General features: G+C 37.1%; 1 protein-coding gene across 5 annotated transcripts in view; it reads left to right on the forward strand.

The window, feature by feature from the left end:
- The window catches only part of tfap2d (transcription factor AP-2 delta (activating enhancer binding protein 2 delta)), a 100,583-nt gene that overhangs the window by 63,916 nt on the left and 11,222 nt on the right, over positions 1–25,445 (forward strand). For all 5 annotated transcript variants that reach the window (XM_082148079.1, XM_082148080.1, XM_082148081.1 and 2 more), the window contains 2 exons: positions 11,780–11,820; positions 16,270–16,390. The gene's annotated coding sequence lies outside the window, so the exon portion shown is untranslated. The remainder of the gene's footprint in view (positions 1–11,779; positions 11,821–16,269; positions 16,391–25,445) is intronic.

The raw sequence follows: 25,445 nt of genomic DNA on the forward strand, positions 1-25,445 counted from the left end.
TCAGGCCACACACACACACACACACACACACACACACACACATTTACTGTCATCAGTGAATTTTGTGGTTTGCAGAAACGCTCACAGTCAAACAATCCCATCGCTGAATTCATCATGCGCGTGCGTAACAGCAGAGTACAGCGTGAATTTGTTGTTATGAGTGTGTAATGTGGTTAGACATCACCGTGTGTGTGTGTGTGTGTGTGTGTGTGTGTGTGTGTGTGTGTGTGTGTGTGTGTGTGTGTGGCCTGAAGCTCAGCAGATGCCTGAAGCCTCTCCTGTCAGGATGGAGAGATCGGACGGAGAGGGAAACAGGAGAGAGCAGCTCCATTGGGGTACGACTGTCTCTCTCTCTCTCTCTCTCTCTCTCTCTCTCTCTCTCTCTGTGTGTGTTTCCTGTTATCTTCCTCTCAGTGTCCTCCTCTTCCTCAGTTTGTCATTGTGAAGCACTGAGTGAAACTCACTCTCTATCCTCAGGACTGAATTCACACTTAAATCTGTTAAAGCAGCAGCACTTAGTACAGCACTAAAAAGTGGGCTAACTAGATTTGTATTTACATTTACACTTACGCATTTGGCAGACGCTTTTATCCAAAGCGACTTACATTGCATTTCAAGGTACACATTTACATTCTCATCAGTTATTGAGTTAGTTATTGATTTTTTTATTTATTTACCATGCACATACCATGGCATGTGAATGGAAGACATTCAAATGCATTGTTTATACTATGGTGTCATCTGCCAACATCTGAAAGAAAAGTCAAATATTGACATTAAAGTGACCCAATAATATGTAAAATGACAGACTTAACAGGAAAAATGGACTGTTTTATAAATTCATGCAACAGCAGAGGATTCATTTACCAGCCAAACTAAAATACTGAGTTAAATATGATATTAGTATTAGAGAAATTACCAAGTTACCTCAGTTTGCACCAGTTTGATTGGATGCAAAACCTTTGACATCATCAGCAAGAGATTAAGTGTTTTCTCCTGCCTTTTAGTATTTTGCTCTCCTAACTTTACACATTTATATGATTAGTTTGAGCATTTGAATATTTGCCATTGTATATCACTCTCTGTGAGCTTGTCAGAACTAACCTGTGACCCATTTTGATTGGAAACTGCTGGTTTAAAGGAATATGCCAGGTTTAACGCAGCCTAAATAACATCTATGGCCTGATGTTGATGACCTCAGACCATCATTCTGACTTGTCACTCGGTTTGAGTTTGTAAATGAAACAAATTTATACTGAAAGTTAAGCATATACAATGTAAATCTACAGGGCAGTCGTTGTTTGTTGTTTTTAACTCAGAATATTCCATTCATGAAGTCTCTGTTCATGCTGAAGTAAATGACAGTGTTAACCTTCATCTTTATACATTTGTCCTGGTTGTGTTGGCCTGTTGACTGTTTCTGTGTTGGTTTGAGTTTAACGTACTGTTACTTTAAATCGGATGAATTTTAATGTTCATTCAGGGTATTTAATTGTCGTGTTTGTTTAGAGAAATGTTCTGGGTTTGTTGTTATGCTGCAGTGTCTTGCCCTTTGTAAGTGCATTAATATAAAGGTGACTTTTGTTTTACTAGATTGTGCTCGTAATCCATGGCTGAGATGAACACATGTTGCTTGCTGTCTGGGATGGAGGACTCAAGCACAAGACTTGACCTCTAGATTGACCCCTGGACTACTTGATTACTCAATACAGTCTGTGTGAGTCTGTGGTCGTGTCAGTAAACCTGTGCTGAACACACAACTGTTTAATACGAGATGCTTTCCGGGTTTTTTCAGGTTTTGTGTTCATGTCGGTCTATAATATGATGAAGAAATGCTTGATGTGTTTAATAGGTCCAAATTCTGTGTGTGTGTTTGTGTTTGTTTGTGTGCGTGTGCTTGTTTGTATGATTTATGAGAACACAAATTTATATAATGACATGGGTATTACACTGGTATTACAACTTAAACATGGTTTATGAGAACATTTCCTGAGTCCTCATTAGTAAAATGGCTTAAACCACACTAAACAATGTTTTATTAAAAATGTAAAAATGCAGAATGTTTTCTGTGATGGGTGGGTAGGGTTAGTGTAAGGGAATATAAAATACAGGTTTTGTACAGTATAGAAACCATTATGTCTATGGAATGTCCTCACAATGATAGGTGCTCCAACATGAGTGTGTGTGTGTGTGTGTGAGTGAGAGAGAGAGAGAGAGAGAGAGAGAGAGGAGATCATACTGTATTCCCAGTGCTCCCTCTAGTGGACTGATTGCTTTACAGCTCAGTCAACATCCCAGTGTGAGACAGAGCTCAAGTTCATTTAGCTATTTAAATGAAAACATAGTCTTTTTAATGTTGTTTTATTTTTTTATTTTTTTGCATATATATAAATATATAAAAAATATATTCTCTATATAAAGCTAGTTATAATGACTACAAACTCTAAAATAATTTTTTTTTTACTTTTTTTGTAGAATAAAAAATATGTATGTACTTATGTACTAATTATAATTATTTTGGGGGCATCTGCACATTAAGGGAGTTTTTTTTGTGTGTGTCAGATTTCTGAACTTCTGGGGACAGTTTTGTGCCCAAACAGCTCAGTAAACACACACACACACACACACACACACACACACACACACACACACACACACACACACACACACACACACACACACACCCACACACACACACACACACACACACACACATTACACTGTAAATCTGATTCATTATATGGGCTGTGCTTGTGTGTTTGTAGTATTATAGACATGTTTTGCATATGTTATAGAGTGTGTGTGTGTGTGTGTGTGTGTGTGTGTGTGTGTGTGTGTGTGTGTGTGTGTGTCTATATTTCTGTGCATGTGTGTATTTGTCGATCAGTGTGTGTTTGTCAGTGTGTTTATATTTCTGTGTGTGTGTGTGTGTGTGTGTGTGTGTGTGATTCTGTTCCCCTGTGTTGGCCTGAGGGCACCTTCACTTCACAATTAATGGAGAGTCTCATGGGAACTTCAGTCTCCCTCTTTTACATGAAGCCTTCCTCTCCTCTTCCCTCCATCCCCCTCTCCTCACATTCACTGTCTTCTCTTCTCATTTCCAACTATTCTTGTCTCATATCTTTTCTTCTCATTTAGTCTTTTCTCATTTCATCTTTTCTTGTTTCATTTCTTCTCATTTTGTCTCGTTTGTTAGCTTAGCCTATCTTTTATTTTCTCTCATTTGTCTCGTTTCTTCTCTTCCTTCTCATTTTGTCTCTTAACTTAATTTCAGTTCAATATTTCGGTAACCCTTTATTTGACAGTGTCCTCGTTACATGTAGTTACTATAGTAATAACTTTAAATGATGCATAATTACATGCAACTAACCTTTGACCAAACCATAATCCTAACCTTAACCTTATAGTAAGTATAGTTAATTATTATTACTCAGTATTTAAACATATAATTACACTGTAACAAAACTTAAAATAAAGTGTAAACAATTTGTCAATTTAAAGTACTTTATTTGCATGATTGTGTTTATGCACAAAACACAAAACAAGTAATGACAAGAAAACAAAATATAACAATAACAAATAACTAACAAAAATAACTAACTAACAAAAATAGTATTAAAATAAGGTGTTAGGTAAAGAAAAAAAAATGATATAAAATAGACTTATCAATGAGAAATAAAAAACTGTAATATACTAGATAGACTGATTTTATTGATCAAGGCAAATCTCAAATTTTCTTCTCTTATCCTCTTATTCTCTTCCGCTCATTTAAACTTCTCTCTCTGATTTTCTTGTATCTTATCTCACATCATCTCATTTTCTTCTCATCTCATTTCTTCTGCTCATTTGTCTTCTTGTCTCATCACTTCTTTTCTCTGATTTTTTTATTTCGTCTCATTTTGTCTATTTTGTCGGCTCATTTTTTCTTCATTCTCATTTTATCTCCTCCCTTAATTTTTTTCTCATCACGTCTCTTCTCATTTTTGTCTTGTCTCTTTTCTTCTCATTTTCTTCTCTTCTCTGATCATTTCTTCTCTTCTTGTCTCCTCTCATCTTCCTTTCATTTCATCTCTTCTCACTTTGTCTCTTCTTTACTATTTCTTTCTGTTGCTTGTTTCTTCTCATCTCTTTTGTCTTCTTGTCTCAATTTTCTTCTCCTTTTATTTATTTCTATTTCTTCTCCTTTTGTCTCTTTTGTCAGCTTGATTTTTCTAACTTTTCTCTTCATTCTCATTTCATCTCTTCCTCTCATCACATCTCTTCCTTCTCATTTTTGTCTCGTCTGTCTTCTCAGTTTGTCTCTTCTCTCATTTTTCTCTCTTTCTCTGATCATTTCGCCTCTTGTCTCCTCTAATCTTTTCCCTTTCATTTCATCTCTTCTCACCTCATCTGTTCTCCACTATTCTTGTTCTCGTGTTTCTCATTTCTTCTCATCTCCTTTCATTTCATTTGCTCTCTTGTCTTCTTGTCTCTTCTCCTCTCTTATCTATTCTCCTCTTATATTAATCTTTAAAAAAAGAAAAGAAGAATATTTTAACCCTCCAGAATATCATGAATTTCTGCAACCTCCCACAAAACACACTACAACACACAACTGAAAAACGCAACAGGCCACATTACACATTCATATATATATATAATTTTTTTTGCGTGCAAATATGAAAACACATTTCCCCATCTCTCTGTAGGCCGCCCGTGTCTCGCGTGCACCACACAAGTTTGCGTCTGTGTGTGTTATACTATATTAAAGCGCACGCGAAACCTTTTGGTTTATTTAGATAAAGACATTCCCAAAACCGCACAGACGGATCTCCACAGAACAGAATCAAATCTCAGGGAGCGTTTGATAACGAGAGGAACGAGGAGAACTCCTCTTTAGATGATTGCATCACCTTGTCTTCCACCCGTTTCTCTCTTTCTCTCCCTCTCTGCCTCATGATATCTTTTTAAATCCGGAGAGAACTGAAGATTTCATTTCTTCCTCCATATGTAATCAACATCAAACACGTTCGCACACTTTGTCTCACTCCCGACGACACTTTCGATCATTTCGCACAGTCTCACCTGTGTCATCAATTAGAGTGTCTCTCAGCACAATGCATTATGGGAAGGAGTTCAGAGCTGTCAGGCATCATGAAGCGTTATCGTACACGCACGCAGCAGGAGTAATGCGAGGCGTCTGCGGTGTCAAGCGTTCTGTTTAATGTGATTCTCTCTAGTACGCCGTGTGTGTAGCTTTCTGCGGCTGCTGTTTACCGTACAATAACACAACAAGTGTGTGTTTGAAGAGTGAGTGAGCTGTGCACTTATGCGGGCTGAAGGGGACGGCACGTCACCGCTCATAAACTCATTTCAGACTGAAACCGTTTCTTGTTAAGAGACATTGTGTTACTGTGTTTGACCTGGAGCGGGTTAGATTGACAGAGCGAGGTTTATCCTGCAGGAGTGACTGATTTGAAGAGTCTTTCGTAACGGTGAGAGACATGATTCTGGTAAGGGTCAAACGCAGGACTATAACGTTATATACATTCTCCACACATTTAGAGATTTCTACTTTGTCCACCAATCTCACATGTTTTGGGAAATCATTCATACTTTTTAAAGATCAGTCCATGTTTACTTATTTTTAATACAACGCTCTTAAAAATAAAGATGGGGTTTTTGTGGTGAAAACATAGAATAGTAAACAGTTCAAGAACCATTACTTGTGAAAAACATTTTATAATCTAAAGTAATCCCGTATAAAGAACCTTTTGTGCATTAAAAACTACTCTTAAAAATAAAGGTTCTTTATTGGAATCTGACGTTTCATGAAGAACTTTTATCATACATGGAACTTTTACATTACACTAAAGGTTCTTTATAAGGTTCTTCAGATTTTTTAAATGTTCTTCACACTAAGAAAAAAAAACGGTTCTTTTAAGAACTGATCACTGAAAGGTTCTTTGGGGAACCGAAATGGTTGTTTTATGGCATCGCTGCGAAAACGTCCTTTTTGAAACTTTATTTGTAAGATAGATTTTGAAGGTTCTTCATGGAACCATCAATGCCAATAAAAAAACTTAATTTTTAAGAGTGAAGTTCTTGGTCTTTTTGTGAACGATTCATAAGTGCACATTATAATAACTTTCTCAGGTCACGGTTATTTGATCATTTTTTTAGGCAACTGGTGCAGCTAGTCTTTTTAATGTCTTCCAATAGTTGTCACAGTAATTTAATGCAGATTAGAGTTAAAGAAATTGGGCCCTATTTTAACGATGTTATGGACTGTTTTAGGGTATGGTGCAATGGACTCTATGCTTTTTAACAGCCTGAGTTTTCCTGGTTTTATTGTGTTGTTTTAAAGTCTCTTGTGAAGATTGTAAATACACAGTTCTTATCCACTTTAACCTCAGTTTTGTCTCAATCTTTAAACACCCAATTCCTCAGACAGTAAAATCTGACCCCATTTGAACTTTTGTAATTTCAACATAATTGGCTGAACGTTACATTTAAAGCGCAGGGCGCAAGTGCACTTAGGCCGTGTCCGAATCCACTTTTGCTAGTTTAACGATGGGAAAATGGTCGGCGCACCAGGCACATGGTCTAAAAGGGTTGTCTCTATTCTCTTAATGAGTCATGGGTGTGTTTTGGGATTTATGTGCGTTAAACCAATCAGAGTCTCATCTCCTATTCCCTTTAAATGCCAGTTGCGCTCGCGCCATGGCAGATTCGCTTTTACATTGTAATCCTTTTATTTTTAATATTTGGCATGTTTGTGTGCTGCTGTGCGTCTGTGTGTGTTTAATAAGCAGAGTGTACGTGCGTTGTGGACCCGCCACATAAAAAAAATATTGCGCCATTGACTATAGACCAGGTTTCAGTTGGTCAATGGCTCAGTCTATTCCTCAAAATAGCAGTGCGCCAACAATGCGCCAGAACACAGCTCGTTCTCAGACCAGCACGCCCATGAGCGCACAAATGGGCGCAAATGCATTTGCTATTTGAAAAACGTGGCGCAGGACGTGAAAATGAGAACTGCGTCGGACTGAAACTAGCAAAAGACACCTGCGTCGCGCCTGGCGCTGCATTGCACCGGGTGTGAGATAGGGCCCATAAAGTCAAATAGCAAATAAATGTAGATTTGACATAGAGGCATTAACATTGGGGTACAGTACATGTAGATGCTCCTGAGGATGAACTTGACTAGCGTCCCAGTCACCGTCTCGGTTCCCTGCATATTGAGGCTCAAATAATGGTGCGTTTATGTCCTCCTGGGAAGTTTGTATTAACAAGGTGGGAAGTTGTTTACCTCCATTGACAGATACGCAACTACCACTTTGATGCTTCAAAACGTTCATAAAGAGATCATAAAACTAATCCATATGAATTGAGAGATTTTACTCCAAATTTTTTTTGATTTTTGGAACGACGTGAGGGTGAGTAAATGATGACAGAATTTAACAATTTTGGGTGAACTATACCTTTAAATACACAGGGAGGGTAATCAACTGAACAGAAACAGGTGCGTGGAAATAATTAACAACCAAGGAAACTAACTAGGGAACACAGGCAGGCAAAACAGGGACAGAACTGAAAATGAAACCAAAACTGAACGTTACACCATGGTAACTATTTGAAATGCTCCAAATCGCATTCTCTCGTTCTTCACGATGGCTAAACAAGTATGTTCTATATAGTAGGAATGTGTTTAGTATGTTGTCATTATCATGTGACCTACCAGCGTCAGTTGTGTCGCTTCACTGTCATTCACAAATCCTCTCCCGTGGCCTCATGGGATAGTAAAGTGTCATTCATATGCACACTTCAGGATCTCACCGGAAGTAGTATTTCATCTGAGTACTCTTTTATGAGTACTGTGAAATTTGGACATGCTTCTTTTGTCACATACTGTTTGTCGCCTACTATATAGTAGGGAAGTTTGCGATTTTGAATGCAGCCATTCTCTCTTATTAAAAAAAAAAAAAAAGATTTTTTTAATGCTTTTTCGTTTATTGTTCATTTTTCATGTTTTTATTTGCTCATAAAAGCTGCATCAAAAATATAGTAAAAACAGTAATATTACAATTTAAAATAACTTCTATTTGAATATACTTTAAAATGTTATGTATTCCTGTTATGGCAAAGCTGAATTTTCATCTCTTACTGACACCAAACTGGTATTGTATACCAGGATGATCCCAACATCTGAATATAATTGCTTAATAGTTACAGTTGTGGTCAGAATTAATGGCACCCCTGGTAAATATGATCAAAGATGTCCGTAAAAAATAAACCTGCATTGTTTATCCTTTGATCTTTCATTCAAAAAATTGGCAAAAAATTTATAAAAATCATAGAAGTAAAATAATTGAAACTGGGGGGTAAATCATTTTATGAAAGAAAAGTACTTTTCTCCAGAACACGTTGGACATTATTATTGGCACCCTTTTATTAAATACTTTTTGCAACATCCTTCTCCCATGATTACAGATCTGAGTTTTCTCCTATAATGCCTGATGAGTTTGGGGAACACCTGACAAGAGATCAGAGATCATTCCTCCATACAGAATCTCTCCAGATCCTTCAGATTCCCAGATCCATGTTGTTGCCTCTTCTCTGTAGTTCAGCCCACTCATTTTCTATAGGGTTTAGGCTTCATTTTGTGCTCAGTGACACATTTTTGTGTTTATTTTGTATCGTTGTCCTGATTGAAGATCCAATCACGGCCCATTATAAGATTTGTAGCAGAGGCTGTCAGGTTTACATTTTTTATCTGTTGGTATTTGCTAGAATCCATGATGCCATGTATCTGAACAAGATGTCCAGGACCTCCAGCAAAAAAATAGTCCCACAACATTAAAGATCCAGTGGAATATGTAACCGTGAACATGGGGTACTTTTTGTCCCTGTTTGCACCGAACCCATCTGGTGGGTTTTCTGCCCAAAAGCTCAGACCAGAATCCAGTCCCTTTTGAAGTTCCAGTCGTGTCTGACAACTGAATATGCTGGAGTTTGTTTTTGGATGAGCGAGGAGGAAACCCTTTCTTGAAACCCTCCCAAACAAAATGTGACCCTGGACCACAAAACCAGTCACATGGGTAATTTTTTTTAAATTGAGATGTATACATCATATACAAGCTGAATAAATAAGCTTTCCATTGATGTATGGTTTGTTAGATTAGGACAATATTTGGCTGAGATACAACTATTTGTAAATCTGGAATCTGAGGGTGCAAAAAAATCTAAACATTGAGAAAATCGCCTTTGAAGATCTACATTTATGTTCGTGATTGTGCAGCATTCACTCACAGAAATATTTTTTATATATATTTACGGTAGGAAATTTACAAAATATCTTCATGGAACATGATCTTTACTTAATATCCTCATGATTTTTGGCATAAAAGAAAAATTTATATTTTTGACCCATACAATGTATTGTTGGCTATTGCCACAAATATACCCGTGCGACATGTGACTGGTTTTGTGATCCAGGGTCACAAATGTGGTGATGCCGGGTTTTTTATTATGATAATATTTTTTTTAGGCTTTCTGACCCCAAGACTCAACTAATCTCTGCAATTCTCCATCTGTAATCCTTGGAGAGTCTTTGGCCACTCGAACTTTCCTCCACATCGTGCATTAAGACGATATAGACGTCCTTTTCCAGGCAGATTCGTAACATCTATAGTTGATCAGAACTTATTAATTATTCCCCTGATGGTGGAAATGGGAATTTTCAATGCTTTAGCTATTTTCTTACAGGCACTTTCTATTTTGTGAAGCTCAACAGTCAATTTGGCCTTTGTGTTTCCTCATATTTATACTTCTGTGAAAAAAGAAGTCATGGCTGGACAATTTCATGTTCCTAGTCACCCTGATGCGCAAAAAAAAAAATATATATATATATTAATGGGAATATACTTCAGAGATCATAACAAAATTCTAGGGGTGCCAATAATTGTGGAAAATGTGTTTTGTAGAAAAACATTTATTTCATAATTTGAGTTTCCCCACTTTTAATTATTTTACTTAAATGAAAGGTTAGATTTTTGCACATTTTTTTTTAATGGAAGATCAACAGGATAAACGATGCAGATTTATTTTTACAGCCATCTTTGATCATATTTACCAATAATTCTGACCACAACTGTATGTTTCTGATGCTTGAGCAGATTCTTTATATCATCAGGTTGTTACTGCAGTAGTATTGTCACAGTATTGTGTGTGTGTGTGTGTGTGTGTGTGTGTGTGTGTGTGTGTGTGTGTGTGTGTGTGTGTGTGTGTGTGTGTGTGTGTGTGTGTGTGTGTGTGTGTGTGTGTGTGTGTGTGTGTGTGTGTTTAAACTCAGATTGACTGATAGAGGCTTCAGGGAATTTGCTCATGGCTTTTGCCTTTAACCTTTATCTAAAACCAGGTTTTGATATGAAACATCTCACTGGCACCCGTGACACTGCATTTCAGGAATGAGTTTCTGCAAAATCCAGACGTGCGTCTCTTCAGACAGTCGGCTGTTTAGGTTATCTTCCTCATATGGAGAAGCTGCGAGTTATCATGCTGTGTGTGAGAGAATGTGATATTGTCTCTGCGGCGAGTGGGAAGGTCTGCGCCGCGAAATTAGAATATCGGCTCCTGTGTTGTGACTGGCTTCTTTGAGCGAGCTCACCTGTGTGCTTCCTGCTCATTAGCATTCTCATGCATATTAATAAGGAGCAGAGGCGCAGCACGCCCTAGCTTGGCCGCAGGGCATCATGGGAGATTACTTGCATGCGTAATCCCGCTGGCTGGAGTTGGTCCAGAACTCCACAGCTGTCCGTCAAAGCGCAGGCGGGCAGAAGGGCATCAGGGTGTGGCGGGGCAGGGCAGTAAAGGGCTAGCGTTTAGCATGGGCTTAGCATTAGCTCATCAGGGATGAAGTCAGTCTCCTTTTGAATCGTAATGAGATCGCTTTCAGTTTTTTTTTAAAGGCAGCTTTGCTGATTAGCTTCTATTTAGTTCAGGATTCTGCTCTCTAAATGTCTAAAACTAGTGCTGTTTGCTCTCGGATGTATCCAACACGTAATTCAACCTGTTGACTTCTCAGATTCATTAGTGTAGGAAGAAGTGTCCAGTGCTAAACTATGAAAAACATGTTGCTGAGGCGATAGAATCACTTTAATCGATTTTTTATAGAATAAGAATGAAGTCTCTTATTCTTATTTTAAAGCGGCATTTATTTGACCAAAAATACAGTAAAAACAGTAATATTGTGAAATATTATTACAGTTTAAAATAGCTGTTTTTTAATTGAATATATTTTAACATGTAATTTATTGCTGTGATCAAAGCTGAATTTTCTGCATCAGTCTTCAGTGTCACATGATCCTTCAGAAATCATTCTAATATGAGGATTTGCTGCTCAAGAAACACTTATTATTATTATCAATGTTGAAAGTTGCTTCATATTTTTGTGGAAATAATATGCTATTTATTTTTTCAGGATTCTTTGATGAATAGAAAGTTCAAAAGAACAGCATTTATTTGACATTTTGTAAAAATATATTTGTCCTAACTGTCACTTTTGATCTATTTAATAAAAGTACAATGTATTCATATTTGTATTTATCATAAAAGTGGTCCATGCAACATATTCCACTTTCAAAGTTATGATATGACTCAGACTGAACCCTGAACAGACTATTATGCTCGTCGTTTTGCATCCCTTTTTGAAAGTTTTAGTTCCCATTCATTGCAAATGCAAAGAAAAGAGTGACCGGCACAATTCACTAATCATATTTTCTCCTTTTTTGTTCCACAGAAGAAAGACAAGTCATATAGATGGTTTGGAACGTCATGAGAGTGAGTAAAAAATATGTATTTCTATTTGGTGAATAACTGTATAATAATAAGAGAATATTTATTTGTGTGTGTTATGTTCACTCTTAGAAGAAAAAGGTTAATAGAACCTTAAAGGGTCCAGGCGCCTCATATATAGAAACTTTTAGGGCTTCATATGATCGTTTTATGCATTTAGTTTTAATTTTTATTTAATACATTTTTTATTGTGATAAAATTTTATGAATTGAACAGCTCATAAACATACTTTATCACTAGAAAAAAAAAAGTTAATCATGATAAAAAGTCATAATTTAAGACATTTATCCTTTTATAGAATCTTTTTGGCCTAAATGGTTCTTTTAAATTGAGTCTAGAACCCTAGAGTTCTGTATCGAACCCCAATGATCCTTTTGATTTTCTGGCTATTCCTTTAAATGTGATGACACATGTTGCTTCATTGCTCATAATGACCAACACACAAGAAGAAGCCAGTTTCTTTCATAGTAAAACATCTCCATGTTAGGTTAACCAGCAGTGTCATCAGGGGAAGGAAACATGTTTTTCAACTAGATTTAACTTCAGCCTACAATTCATTTACTATGAAGAAATCAACAGCCATGTGGACCCCAACTGATCCCAGAATCAAGTGTGTGTAGTTATTAAGCTATAGCCTTCATGCATCACGTCTGAGAATACATCCCAGTTAACAGTGTGTTAATCACACAGTAGTAAAAGTTCGTAAAAATAGGCCACAATGAACTAGATATGTGAAATAATTTTCGGTATTGGTGTTTTATCTGTATTTTTAATTCTGAAATGCATTTTGTTGTGTTTTAGGGTTAATGGAAATGAAATGGAAATGGCAAAAGAAAATGACCAGTACGTTTTCTGTTTTTTATTTTCTACACATTAAATCATAATCGACCCTATTTATTTACTTTCTTCATGCATGTTTCCCAGTCTAATTGTGAGCAGCTCATTAATGCATGTTGTTCCAAAGACAGAATTGTTTTTGAAGTCTTTCAGTGCATGAAACTCATTTTCTTTTCAGCCGACGCCACAAGCTGTGTTTTAAAAGGTATGCATTCAGATCTGACTGCATTCTGGTACGCAACACCCACTTTTCATCATCCAAATAAGTTCCCAGTAGATTAAATCAAGTCCGTCCCTACCTTTTTTCTCATTGACATTGAGCATTCGGTTTCTCTTGAAAATATTACATGACAGAAGTGAAATTGGTTGCAAATGCTGATTCATGTTGACTCGGCTTTCTCTTGCCCTAAACGTTGTCTCCGTTAATTTGCTCGGTTTTCTAAAGGCAGCCAAATTAAAGGTGACATATGTAAGATTTTATAATGATAAAATACATTCTCTTAACCCAGTTTATAGTTCATTGACCACAATCTTGTCCACACTAATACATTTTCGTTTGAAAACGCATCTTTTTCACTGAGGTATTTAAAAAACGATGAAGTAAGTTTAGTCATGTGATGCATATTGAACCCATAGGTATTCATGTTTATACCGGTATTGTGCCTCTTATGTGCTATTCACTTTCACACAGTTGCTAAAATATGTTACTTTGCGCACTCTTCATATCACAGTCCTGCAAAGATGACAGAAAATTCACTCGCATTTGCTTTCCTGCGGCAAAACATGAGAGCAGTCGCGTTTTAGACCAAACATATCATGGTGAGTGAGTGCGATCTGGACGTATCAGTGAATTGGTGAGATACTTTGCTAAATAAAATGATCCTGCCAGTAGAATTGCGTGATAACTTTATTAAGTCTGTCCCATCTGTATCATCTCAGTGAGCGTTTATGAGGGTTTGCGCATGCGCTGTAAGGTGAATTTAGTGTTTTTCGACGTGTGGATGACAAACGTTTGGAAAACGCTAGTGCGGACGGAGAGCGCTTTGAAACGAAAACTCTGTTTTCAAATCTATCCGGATTAATGTAGCCTTTGTATATCATCAATGGGTTTATCTCTCCCAAAAGTGTAAACATTGAGCCCCACTAGCTACTGATCTGTCAATCTCTTTCCAGCTCAGCCTATAGTGTAAGTGTAGGCGTGGCTACCGTAGCAGGCGGAGCCAGAGGGTGTGTGCCAGTGTGGAAAAAGACGTTCAGATTTGGGTACAGGAGTGAAAGCCAAATTTCACTGCATTTAGATTACACAGGTCATGATCACATCAAAGCGAACATGGCATTGAGTGGCAACGCCCTAATGTACGCTTTAATACAACATCATCATGCACCTGTTCAGAAAGAAAGTTGTAGACAGTCTCAAATAGTTGTGGATCTTCATGCCAAAAAATGCGCCTAGTGAAGAAAAAATGCACTCCAGGCAGCGTTAGCGTTAGCATTAGCTTACTCAATTGTTTACTCATGACACATAGCAACACATCTAAAAGTATTGCCAATATGTTGGACCTTTGATTGAAAGTAGCGGCTTTTACCTGTTAAGACATGCTTTAACACAGGGGTTTTCAAACTGGGGGCCGCCAGGGGGCGCCAGGGGGGCCGCAGCAAGTTGGAAAAAAAATGTGTTAATATGAGTATTGTTATAAAATAACATTTTAATAATTTGTTGCATAGCCTATCTGAACATTATATTTTTAATGCTAATCTTTTAGAGATTAACTGATTGATCGGCTTGGTGACCAGAATTGTCCGATTTTCACATGATTTTCAGTCTGACATAATGCCGATTCAAATGCACTCGGGCGCCGCATGATTAACATCGCACAACACCAGCATCACACGTGCACACAGAACGCACATGTAGGAAACCTTGTGAATTACGGCCGGTTCAGACCGCGAGCGGCGCGTGAGTAGCGCGATTTTTTTTCGCCGTGCATGTTCAGTGAGTGCATTCACACCGCGAGTAGGAGCAGCACGTGAGCGTCAAGCAGGAGCGTCGCGTGCTGTGAGCAGTAGTGAAGCGGAGGGTTCCGGCGCCGAGTCTATTTTTGCTGCGCTGCTCACGCTCAATTAAAGTAAAAGCACACTTTTGATGGACAAAATAAATATGATTTCACACAAAAAGTACCAAAAATGCACATAATTTGCATATAGTGTGTTTTAACAAGAACTTCAGTAGGCTATGTCAGAAAAGAAAATGAAGACTCAAAAATATTTATAGAAAATGTACCCATTTAAACTTGTTTTTATTAATCAGTTTGGATAAAAGTGGTGTTTTATAAAAAAATTAATATATAGAAAATAAATATTTGTGTGTGCTGTAAAGTGGTTAGAAAAAATTAAATCAGAATCGGCTAAAATCTGTATTGGCAGGTCAAACTCAATGACAAATCGGAATTGGCCTTGAAAATTGTAATAGGTTCATCTCTATAATCTTTCTGATTGGCTGGTATCAAACACCATCTCATAATCTGATGTTCACCTATGTTTTATTTATTTATTTCTACATTTGCCATAGTATTGTCGATGGGTTCAATAACACATCCTGCAAAAGGGGGGCCTTGGCCAGAACCTAGTGGTATTTGGGGGGCCTTGTCATGGAAAAGTTTGGGAACCCCTGCTTTAACACACACCTGTAAGAGCTGGAGGACCGACCTGACGCGCAAATTGCAGTTTGCAAAATATGATTTATTTTTTTCCGCTAGGTGTTACTAGTGTCGCAGAAACGACATACTTCACCATGAGTAAAATCCAAAGAAGAGATGATTGCTGTATTATTTATCTCTTTCCCTGCCCGTGTTTTTTTTTTTTAAGTTGCCAGCCACCACCAGCATTTTTAATCATTTTTCATTCACATTTAATCAAGTTTCATGGCCATCAGAATATTTAGCTGAATGAATATCTGAACAAGCAATAAATAAAAAGAAAGAATAGACCTTTTGATTTTGAATGTTTTAGTTTATCTTCATGCATTCTCTTTTTTTTTATCAACATTTGAATGTGGGTTTCATAAAACAGCAAAGAAAATTACAAAAAGCTGAGAAAATAGCGTTTCTGTCAAAGACTTCATCCGGATTGGATTCAGAATGATAATCAAACCACAGATGGAGTAGATCGAGTCCATCAACACCCTCACAGTCCTGTAGCTCATCCACGGTCGACTTCTCATTCAGTAACATTACGCAGTTTTGATTTATACGCTGTTTAATGTTGATGATCGCGTTATACAGGTGAAACTCGGAAAATTTAAATATTGTGCAAATTGTGTATTTCAGTCATTCAAATTAAAAGGTGAAACTAATATATTTAGTATATACAACTATATGCATATGCATGATTATACTTTTCAGAGGTCCGACATTTCTGTATTTAAAATCCTTTTTTTTTATTTTTTTTTTTATATTATTATAATTTGGGGTTTTCATGAGCTGTAAGCCATAATCATCAAAATTATAGCTTTTGCACGATACTCAAATTTTTCGAGTTACACCTGTACATATGAGATCGCTTGTTTCTGCTTCTTCTTCACCTGTGTTTTCTGATCAGGAGATTCATGACTCCTTCAGAAGGTGTGTAATAGCGCCCCCTACCACACTACAGTGAAAACACGGAAAGCCGGGAAAATTCCGTCAATGGCGGGGAAAGAGTTCATTGAGACCAGCGCAAGGTGGGTGTGTTTCAGATGTGTTTATTCATCAGTGTTTATCTCTTTGGTGCAGAAATGAGATTCCACATTTGCTGGAAACTGAATGTTTGGAATGAAGTGTTGCAGAAGAGCAGTATTGATCTGTCCTCTTCCAGCACTATTAGTGTTTCCACATCATCAGATGTATGAAAGTGTATGCCACAGATATATGTGTGTGTGAGAGAGGGAGAGATAGAGTGAGCGGTAGGGAGCACAGTGGGGTTCACCTACTGTGTGAATACTAATTCCGCTCTCTTGGCAGGTCAGGGTCCCTCTCCTCTCGACATTTACCCATCTGCACCGCAGCACACACTCTCACACTCAGCTCCTGTGGATTACCTAGGCCGCAGGACAGAGCCGTTTCTATGGAAACCTCCTAGCAGGCCGCATGAGTTAACCGTACACCTCTTGTAAAGTCTCTTCTCTTGGTGTGTGTGTGTGTGTGTGTGTGTGTGTGTGTGTGTGTGTGTGTGTGTGTGTGTGTGTGTAAAGCACACAGCGCTGGGTGAACTGCACACCGACCTGCCACTCAGGTAATTATTGCACTCTTTAATGAAAGACAGAAAGTCTGGTTTTATGGTAACGTTTATCAGTGACTAGATGACACCTGTAAAACAGCTCACAGAAACACTGGAACCACTTTTAGAGAGATTACAATACATACACTACTGTTCAAACGTTTTGAAAGAAGTCTTTCCAAGGCTGCATCAGAAATGCTTAAAACGGTAATATTGTGAAATATTATTATGATTTTAAATAGATGTTTTCTATTTGAATATATGTTCAAATGTCATTTATTCCTGTGATCAAAGCTGAATTTTCAGCATCATTACTCCAGTCTTCAGTGTCACAGTGAAACATTTCTAATTATTATCAAAGTTGTGCTGCAAATTTTTTCAAAAATATGTCATAAATGAAAGTTCAAAGAACTGCATTTAATTGAAAATAAATCTTTTGTAACATTATAGATGTCTTTTCACTTTTGATCAATTAAATGCATCCTTGCTGAATAATAGAATGAATTTCTTTCATAAAACCAAACGATTACTAACCCACAACTTTTGATAGTGTGCAAAACTATATACTATATTATTCCCAAGTGAAGTTTAATCAACAGCATTTGTGGCATTATGTTAATTACCACAAACATGAACTTGTCACCACGTGACCCTCTTTTTCTTAAAAAATAAATAAATGAAAATAAAATCTGGGTTAAAGTGAGACACTTACAATGGAAGTGAAAGAGTCGGCTATCTGTAAATGTTAAAATAATCAGTGTTTTAATAGTGAAGCCACAAGATGTAAACAATATAATTGTTATGATTGTTTTTAGAGTGAATCAATCACTTTCTAAGCTTTTCTGTGTGAAGTTACTGAATTTTACAACTTCGTCTCCATGACAGTGCAATGACGTAAAATCCCAAAACGGATCCCAAAAACTATGGTTCAAACAGCTTTACAACTCAAATAATATACACATTTTAACAGAAAACAAAGTGTATTTATAAAATTATGTCACATTTTAAATCTTCCACTTCCACTGTAAGCGCCTCACCATAAAATCATTTTAGTCTTTTTCATTGTGAAGAAAAGGAAGGACAAGTATATATTTTATACTTAAATATTCCTTTTAAATAAGTTCACATTACAGTGCATTTACATAGTATAATATTTATTATACGAATCAGGGTGGGAAAAGTATGCAGTTACACATATTGTTATTGTACATATGTTACGATACAGCAGATTACACAAAATATTACAATACACAATCACATGTTTAATTACAGAGTTCATGTTACAGTGTGGAATTATTCTGCTTGTAATTATACAGTTTTTGTTATTGTAGATGATAACGTGAGCATTTAATGAACATCGTAATATACTGTGAAGTAAAACCCAACAGGTAGCTGTAAAACTAAACCCAAGACCATGTTGGTGCATCTCATGTGATGACGACAGTAATGAGAACAGGAAAACGGACACACTCTGAAGACGGAAGTTGTCATTTCCAGCCACCTGATATTGTGTGTCGAAGTGCCTATCAGAAGCGGTGTTAATGTCTATACGAGACATGGTATATTACAGGGTATCTGACATTGAGTGTGCGCTTGTGTGTGTGTAGGTTACCATTTGATTGACAGGTGAGCAGAGTCTCAGTGCTCTGGGCTTCATAATCAGCAGCTTTATTCCCAGCACAAAGGATTGTGGGAAGAGAGGGATGAGAGAAGCCGAGAAGTGCAGAATAGTAAAATTCCCGGAGGAGAGGAGGGGTTGCCTTCTCTCCTTTGTTTATTTCTTTGCTTTCCTTTGAACAGGTTCTCAGTGTGTGTGTTTTTGGGAGCGCAGGTAGTGTATTTGGTGTATTTTTGAGCATGTGCACTTCTCTGTGTGTGTATGTGTGTGTTTTTTGAGAAGAGTGTTGTTCTCATTATGACTGATAGATCAAAAGCTCGATTAATTTCTGAGCACGTCTTCCTGGTGTTGTTGCTCCAGCTGTTCAGTGCTGCGCAAACAGCCTCTCTCTGATTGGACGAACTCTTAGTCAGTCAATCAAACGTGGGTGTGTCCAGGTGGAGGGGGGCTTGATGATATTTTTGTATCTGAGATGTTTCTCCTGCATTATTTTATTGTTTCCTGAATTTTTTTAACAAGTTTTTTCTTAAAGAACATTCATCTGGAAATGTAGAGGTGGGCGATATACCGGCAGACATGATTAACAGGTAGAAATGTGTCAACTGGTAGAGATTTTGGACTATGTCTCTATCGCGGTTACGCCCACGTCACGTGACATTGCTGTCACGAAAGCATATCATTTGACTGTGTTTTTAAGCATTGCATTGTGATTTTAAAATCACAATGCAATGCTTAAAAACACAGTCAAATGATATGCTTTCGTGACGGCAATGTGTTAATGTTACGGCAATAAGCAGCGAAAAACAACTCATTTCGTATATGTGTGCGGCACGTAAAGCCGCTCTTCATAGAACGCGATTTTCCATTCCACTGCGCTACTTATCCATTGTTTTTCAATGTAAACACGTGCTAGACTGACGTATTTAACCATTGCTTACGTCCCTTATGGACCTTATTCAGAGCAGCACCATGACAGGTATGAAAGCGAGGCTGTGAGGGATAGACTTACCGTGTTTTCAACGGCACTTTAAAAAAAAAGCTGTATAAAGCTCCTAGATCACTTATAATTTTCCACTGCTCGTCGTCTGTAGATTTTTGTCTCTACTGAAATTCTAGGAAAGATATTTTTGCAGTGTTTCGTCAGCTGAACAATCCAGAAACACGTTAAATTACAGTACAACCCACTGAAGAGATGTACGTATGTCTTTCCCTCGCAGCCTCGCTTTCATTCCCGTTAAAAATCAAAGATGGCGCTGCTGGGAATACACTGTAAAAAAATGATCTAATCATTAAGTTATGACAACGTATGTTTTTACATTGCTTTAACTCATCATTTTTTAAGTCAGTTCTCACGTCAAAGTCAGTTTGAAATTTAAGTTGAAATTGACTTAAAACAAGTTGATTGTACTTAAAAATGTAAGGCAGCAGTGAATGGCAGTCTAATAAACCTTCTGCTGTCTGTCATTAATGTTAATCAAACAACAAAAGTGAGAAAATCTCTGACTGGTCTTGACTAAATCACTTTTGTAACTTTAATAAGAATAAATGTATATTTAATTTACACAGTGAAGACTATGCAGGTTTTTTTAATACATTTTATTACTTTATACAATTTTTTTTCTAGTGCTTGAAGTTTTTCAGGTAGGTCTATTTCATTTGTGTCTTTGTTCTATTGTAGTTTGTTGTCCGTATTGCTTGTAATTAGTTTCCTTGTTCTAATTTTGTTTACTTGTCTTAAAAGTAAACAGTTTACTTGTCTTATGTAAGCTTGAGAGTTTTTTGTGAAACTGAAATTGGTGACAAATAATCAAATTTAAGTGGCATCAAAAGTTTTGATATAAAACCTTATTCAAAGCAAAAACAACTATATTATGATATACATCATTATCGATCGTAATATAAAATTACTAATTTCGTGTTGTAAGAATTTGTTTATACCCCCCCCCCCCCCCCCCCCCTGGTTATGTGGAATTACTTTTTATTCAAAACTCCAATTTTAATCAGTATATTTAAACTGTATATCTGCAAACACACACAGTCTTCCTATGAGGTTAAACACTTTTTAAGTTAAACATTACTATTTCTTCCCTGGATTAACCACGTTTGCTGTAATTATTCTCATTTTGTAAGTTGTTTTGGATAAATGAATAATTGTAAAATGAAATAAATTTAGCACTGGACTAATAGTGAGTTGATGCCACTGTTGCTCAAACTTTCCAACCTCTCTCCGCACAGTTGTGTTTCCAGTGAAGGTGTTATTCAAGCCGGCGTTTCTCAGAACTGCTGCTGAAACTCATTTACTTCAGCTCCAGGAAGTCAACAGCATCACTTCTCTTTCCTCTCTGCTTTTTCTTTTCTCTCTTTCGTCAGATCTGCTTAGTATGTTGAGAATGTTCCTTGCCAGTCTGTCAGTCTGTTTATCTGTCTTTTCATTGCAGCTCTCTTTCCGTTTCTGTCTGTCCATCCATGTGTTTCTGGAAGGATTTCACAATGAGAAATGTTTCAAGTGATTGTTGCTTAGTAAACGCCGGCTTCGGGTGATTGTTAATAAACAGAAACGGGAATAAAACCCAAATCATCAAGTAAAAGTTTGTTCTTCGAGCCTTTGACCTTCTAACTCGCTCTTCCCAGAGTTTACACAATATCCCTGCCTGTCTCAGTCTTTCTCAGCGTGTTCAAGTGTCGTGGATGTGATTTTTCTCTTGTTTTGGCTGCTGATTAAGCTCATATCCATAAACAAAACGACCTCGTTTAACAGATTACAAAGGAATTACGCGATCAAAGAGCAAAAGTCAGGATGTATAAGAGTGGGAGAGAGAGAGAGTGAGTGTGTGAGTGAGGAGATTGCTTGTGTGTGAGACACAGAGAGAGAGATACACCTCTTGCCCTGCTCTGATATCGGAATCCATTTTGTGCTGAATGAACGTAACAGCTAATCCCGCCCTCTGGTACAGGCCTGAGGGTCTCTGACACTCTCACACACACACTCAGCAGACACACTGTGGATTTACATGCATTCAGAGAACCATCATTTTGTTGCATTCCAACATGGTTTTATAAATGCACACTGTTTTGTGAATGAATACTGACTGACTTGCACTAAATATGATGTATCTGTGTGTGTTTGAGAGGACAGGTTGCACTACAATAGTCACTGAATTTACTATTTTCTTTATTTGACGTATAGCATATAAAAAGAAACTTCTTTGACATGAGTATGCCACTTGAATACTATCCATTCTAATTGGATTTCAGTGAAATAGCGTTCCCATTTGAACTGGTTTAAGCTGAATCAGATTTCAGGGGTTTTGAACTGGACACATTTTTCATGGCAGATACTTTATGGAAGCTAAGCAGTTAATAAAGTAGTATACTCTTTTTAAAATAAAGGCTCCTAAAGAAGGTTTTTGCTGTGATGCCATTTTTGGTTCCCCAAAGAACTTTTTAGTGAATGGCTGTTAAAAGAACCGTTTCTTTCTTTTTTTTTTTTTTTGTGTTAAGAATATAAAAAAAAAAAAAATAAAGAACCTTTTTTCCACTATAAAGAACCTTTTGTGGAATGGAAAGATTCCATGGATGTTAAAGATTCTTAATGGAACCATTGATTCCAAATAAGGAACTTTTAGTTTTAAGAGCGTCAAGGGTTTGTGTATTTGCTGCTGGTGGTTTACTGATATATGTCATAATTAGTGTTGAATCAGCTGTGACCTGCTTTACTGTTGCTGTAAAGCTTTTAATAAATGTAGGTTGGATTATAACTTTAGGAATTTCTTTATAAACAACTACTGTTTTAATGATAGTTTTTGTTAGCTTGTTGAATGACCTCTGCTAAGAATAAGATAGATAAGTAGAAGAGATCTAACGACAGTTCATCTCGATTATTAGATGAAATTGGATTAAACTGGGTCTAGATTAAAAGAATCAAACTATCTTCAGTCAATAAAATGGCCATTCAACAAAGCAGGCTGTTCATGCAATAAGTGAGTTTTCTTCACTGTAGCTTTGCCTCTGGTGAACATAATGAAGTATTGATCCATTTTCATGCCGAAATTGGACTTTAATATGACTTTTGCTGGTCAACTGCACAAGCTGTCCTCTTCAGGTTGGGGTAATTTTAGAATTTTGAGATGAATCCCATTTTAACACATAAAGGACTTTAAAATGAAGAGGTAGCCTATATTTGAGAACTGCTGTGGTTATGTACAGTGTTGGAATGATTCTTACATTGCTCTAAGACTGACCGGAGCGTCGCCTATCCAGAAGTTTGTTGAGTTCACCGGACCGTAACGCTCCGTTTGTAACGGACCTTTGACTCGGAACTAATGAAGAAATGAGACGGAAACAAACGATGACAGAAGTTAAATACTATGTCATCGAGCAGATGCTCAGATGTAGAATTTAATATTTTAATTTGTCAGAAATTTCGACACGTCTTTTAACTGAATAGCCTATATTTTACATAGCAGACTAACTTTTTAATGTAGGCTGCATTTTATTAACTAGGCCTATATAAATTAGATATTATCATTAATTTTAAAGATGTATATTAGAATTTGAACATTTTGAGGCCTTCATTACTTTTTTGTAACTTTTTGTTTGTGTGCGTGCATGCGTGTGTGTGTGTGTGTGTCAGGGGTCTACCGTTATTTTGGCAGATTGCTCATTTTAATTAACGCTCATTTTGCGCGCATCTGGCACGTGTCTAGATTTAAATTAATTTTTAAGATTCCGTTTAGTTCACTCAAGGAAAAATAATACACTGACGGTCAGTGTTGTTTGTTGAATGAACGAATGAATGAATTTGCAGTTGGTCATTTGTCAAGACATCTCATTCGGCACATATTTTGACAGATAGGAGACGGGAGAAAAGCTGTTACCGTTATTAGAGAGTGTAAGTAGCATAGGCCCAGTTAAAATCCTACGAACAGTTTAACTGACAGTTTAATATTTCACTATTATTGATTCTACTTGGGAATCTAACGAAAAGGACCGAACAATCCAGCCGGAGTCCTATTCGTGTGTTGTTTGAGGTAAATTTAGAGTCTAATCATGTAGGCCTATTGTCTAGCCTACTTGTCAAACATAAAGTTTTATGTTATAAATGTACACTGTTGAATGAAATTAACCAAATATCTCGTGTTTTTGTCCCAACAGAGTGAAAATTAATTTAGAGCACTTCATTAAATACACCACGCGCTGAAACTGACGCTGTGCCCCTCCCCCTCCAAATCTATTAGCATATAAAACTGTGTGTGTGTGTGTGTGTGTGTGTGTGTGTGTGTGTGTGTGTGGTAAATGTAGGTCACATCGATGAGGACTGCATACTTTGTAATTAGAATTATCTGGTAAACACCTTATTCCGTGTTTTAGTGCAGAAAGCTGAATAGCCGTTACTTAACGGACGCCGACACCATATTGAGCCGCGAACTAGATGAACTTAATTTGGCCACTTGTCAAACAAACGTTATTGTCAACATAAAGCGTACTTAGCCTAAGTTTAATTAAAACATTTTGATTGTCTCTATCAGATATGCTATATTTCCAGATTCACGGCCCTTACACTTTAAACAATGCTAGTCAAATGTGGACAACCCCACATTAAAAAAATGTAAATACAATTTTAAACCCAACGGTTGGGTTTGTCCATATTTGACCAAAACATGGGTTGAAACAACCCAACATTTTTTTTTTTTTTTTTTTTTTTTTGTGTTGCCTATAATTTAATAAGGAACGCTCTGAGAAGCTTTTTGACATTTTTTTATTTTTATTTTTATTTTAGATTGGCTAAAGTCTGTTTTTTTAATCAGCTAGTCTAATAAGCAGATGTGGCTTTTGAACGATCATATATCCATCAATTTAGCATTTTAGCTAGCTGATCTGCTCATAGATTAGCCATCGTGAAATTTGCTAAATGTTGGATAAAACATTTGGATAAAAACACCATATTTACACAGATCTTGATATCAGTCTTCATGATTTCTTTCAGTGTTTTCGTCTTAAAAACCTTTCTTCATATTTATGTTTGAGAGTCGGCCAAAACATTTCGATCTTGCATGTTGATATGGTTTGAAATTAATTCAGGCTTTTATGAGTCACCAGTCTTAGCTTATGATTGTTGCTGTTCTTTATGATCTGGTGGCAGCCAGCTGCCAGTCACAGTTTGGGACGCTTTTAATCCAATGTTAAATCAATTACAGTCAACTCTGGGCCAAACTTGGACACCTCCTCTAAAGTTTCATTTTGCATCTGTTATTTTTATTTCTAATTTCCATGGATTGGTGGCGGATTTACGTGGTGAAACGATCTCGAGAGCATCCAGACCGAACAGATGGACTCGAGCCCTGACCGGTACAGCGTGCATATGTGCATCCGCTGCTGTGCGCGTTAAGCCCTATTAAGACCGTCTACCGTGCAACTGGTGCTTCTCTCAATCCCGCGAGCTCTCGCAGACTACACAAGCGAAAGCTTCTAATCCCTCACGTGAGAGGACAGGTTCTCTCGCGCTCACATCGTGTAATTTACAGTCTGCCTGGAGGCCTTAGATATCTGAAACCAGACCGTGTTATTTCATAAGAGCCTCCTGCCATGGGCGATTCATATCCACCGTCACTTCGAGACCATTACAGTGCATTTACAGCACAACAACCAGCTCTTTTTACTCCACTATTCTGTTTTTAGTTATGCAACATACCATTTGTTAGCTATAGCCTATTTATGTATTAAAAATCACTATGATTTTATTAGCTTAGCTGATTTAGCCTACATTGTGCCATGTTAATCTGAATTCGTCCTGGTCTTCTTGGACCATGTATTTCTTTTCCTTTCTGTTTTGTTTACCAGAGAGAGAGAGGCACAATGATGTAGGCCTGCTAGCTCAATAATGTGTCTACTTAAAATAACA

This window comes from Leuciscus leuciscus (genome assembly GCF_965113295.1).
Source record: "Leuciscus leuciscus genome assembly, chromosome: 19".
Taxonomy (NCBI): Eukaryota; Metazoa; Chordata; class Actinopteri; order Cypriniformes; family Leuciscidae; genus Leuciscus; species Leuciscus leuciscus.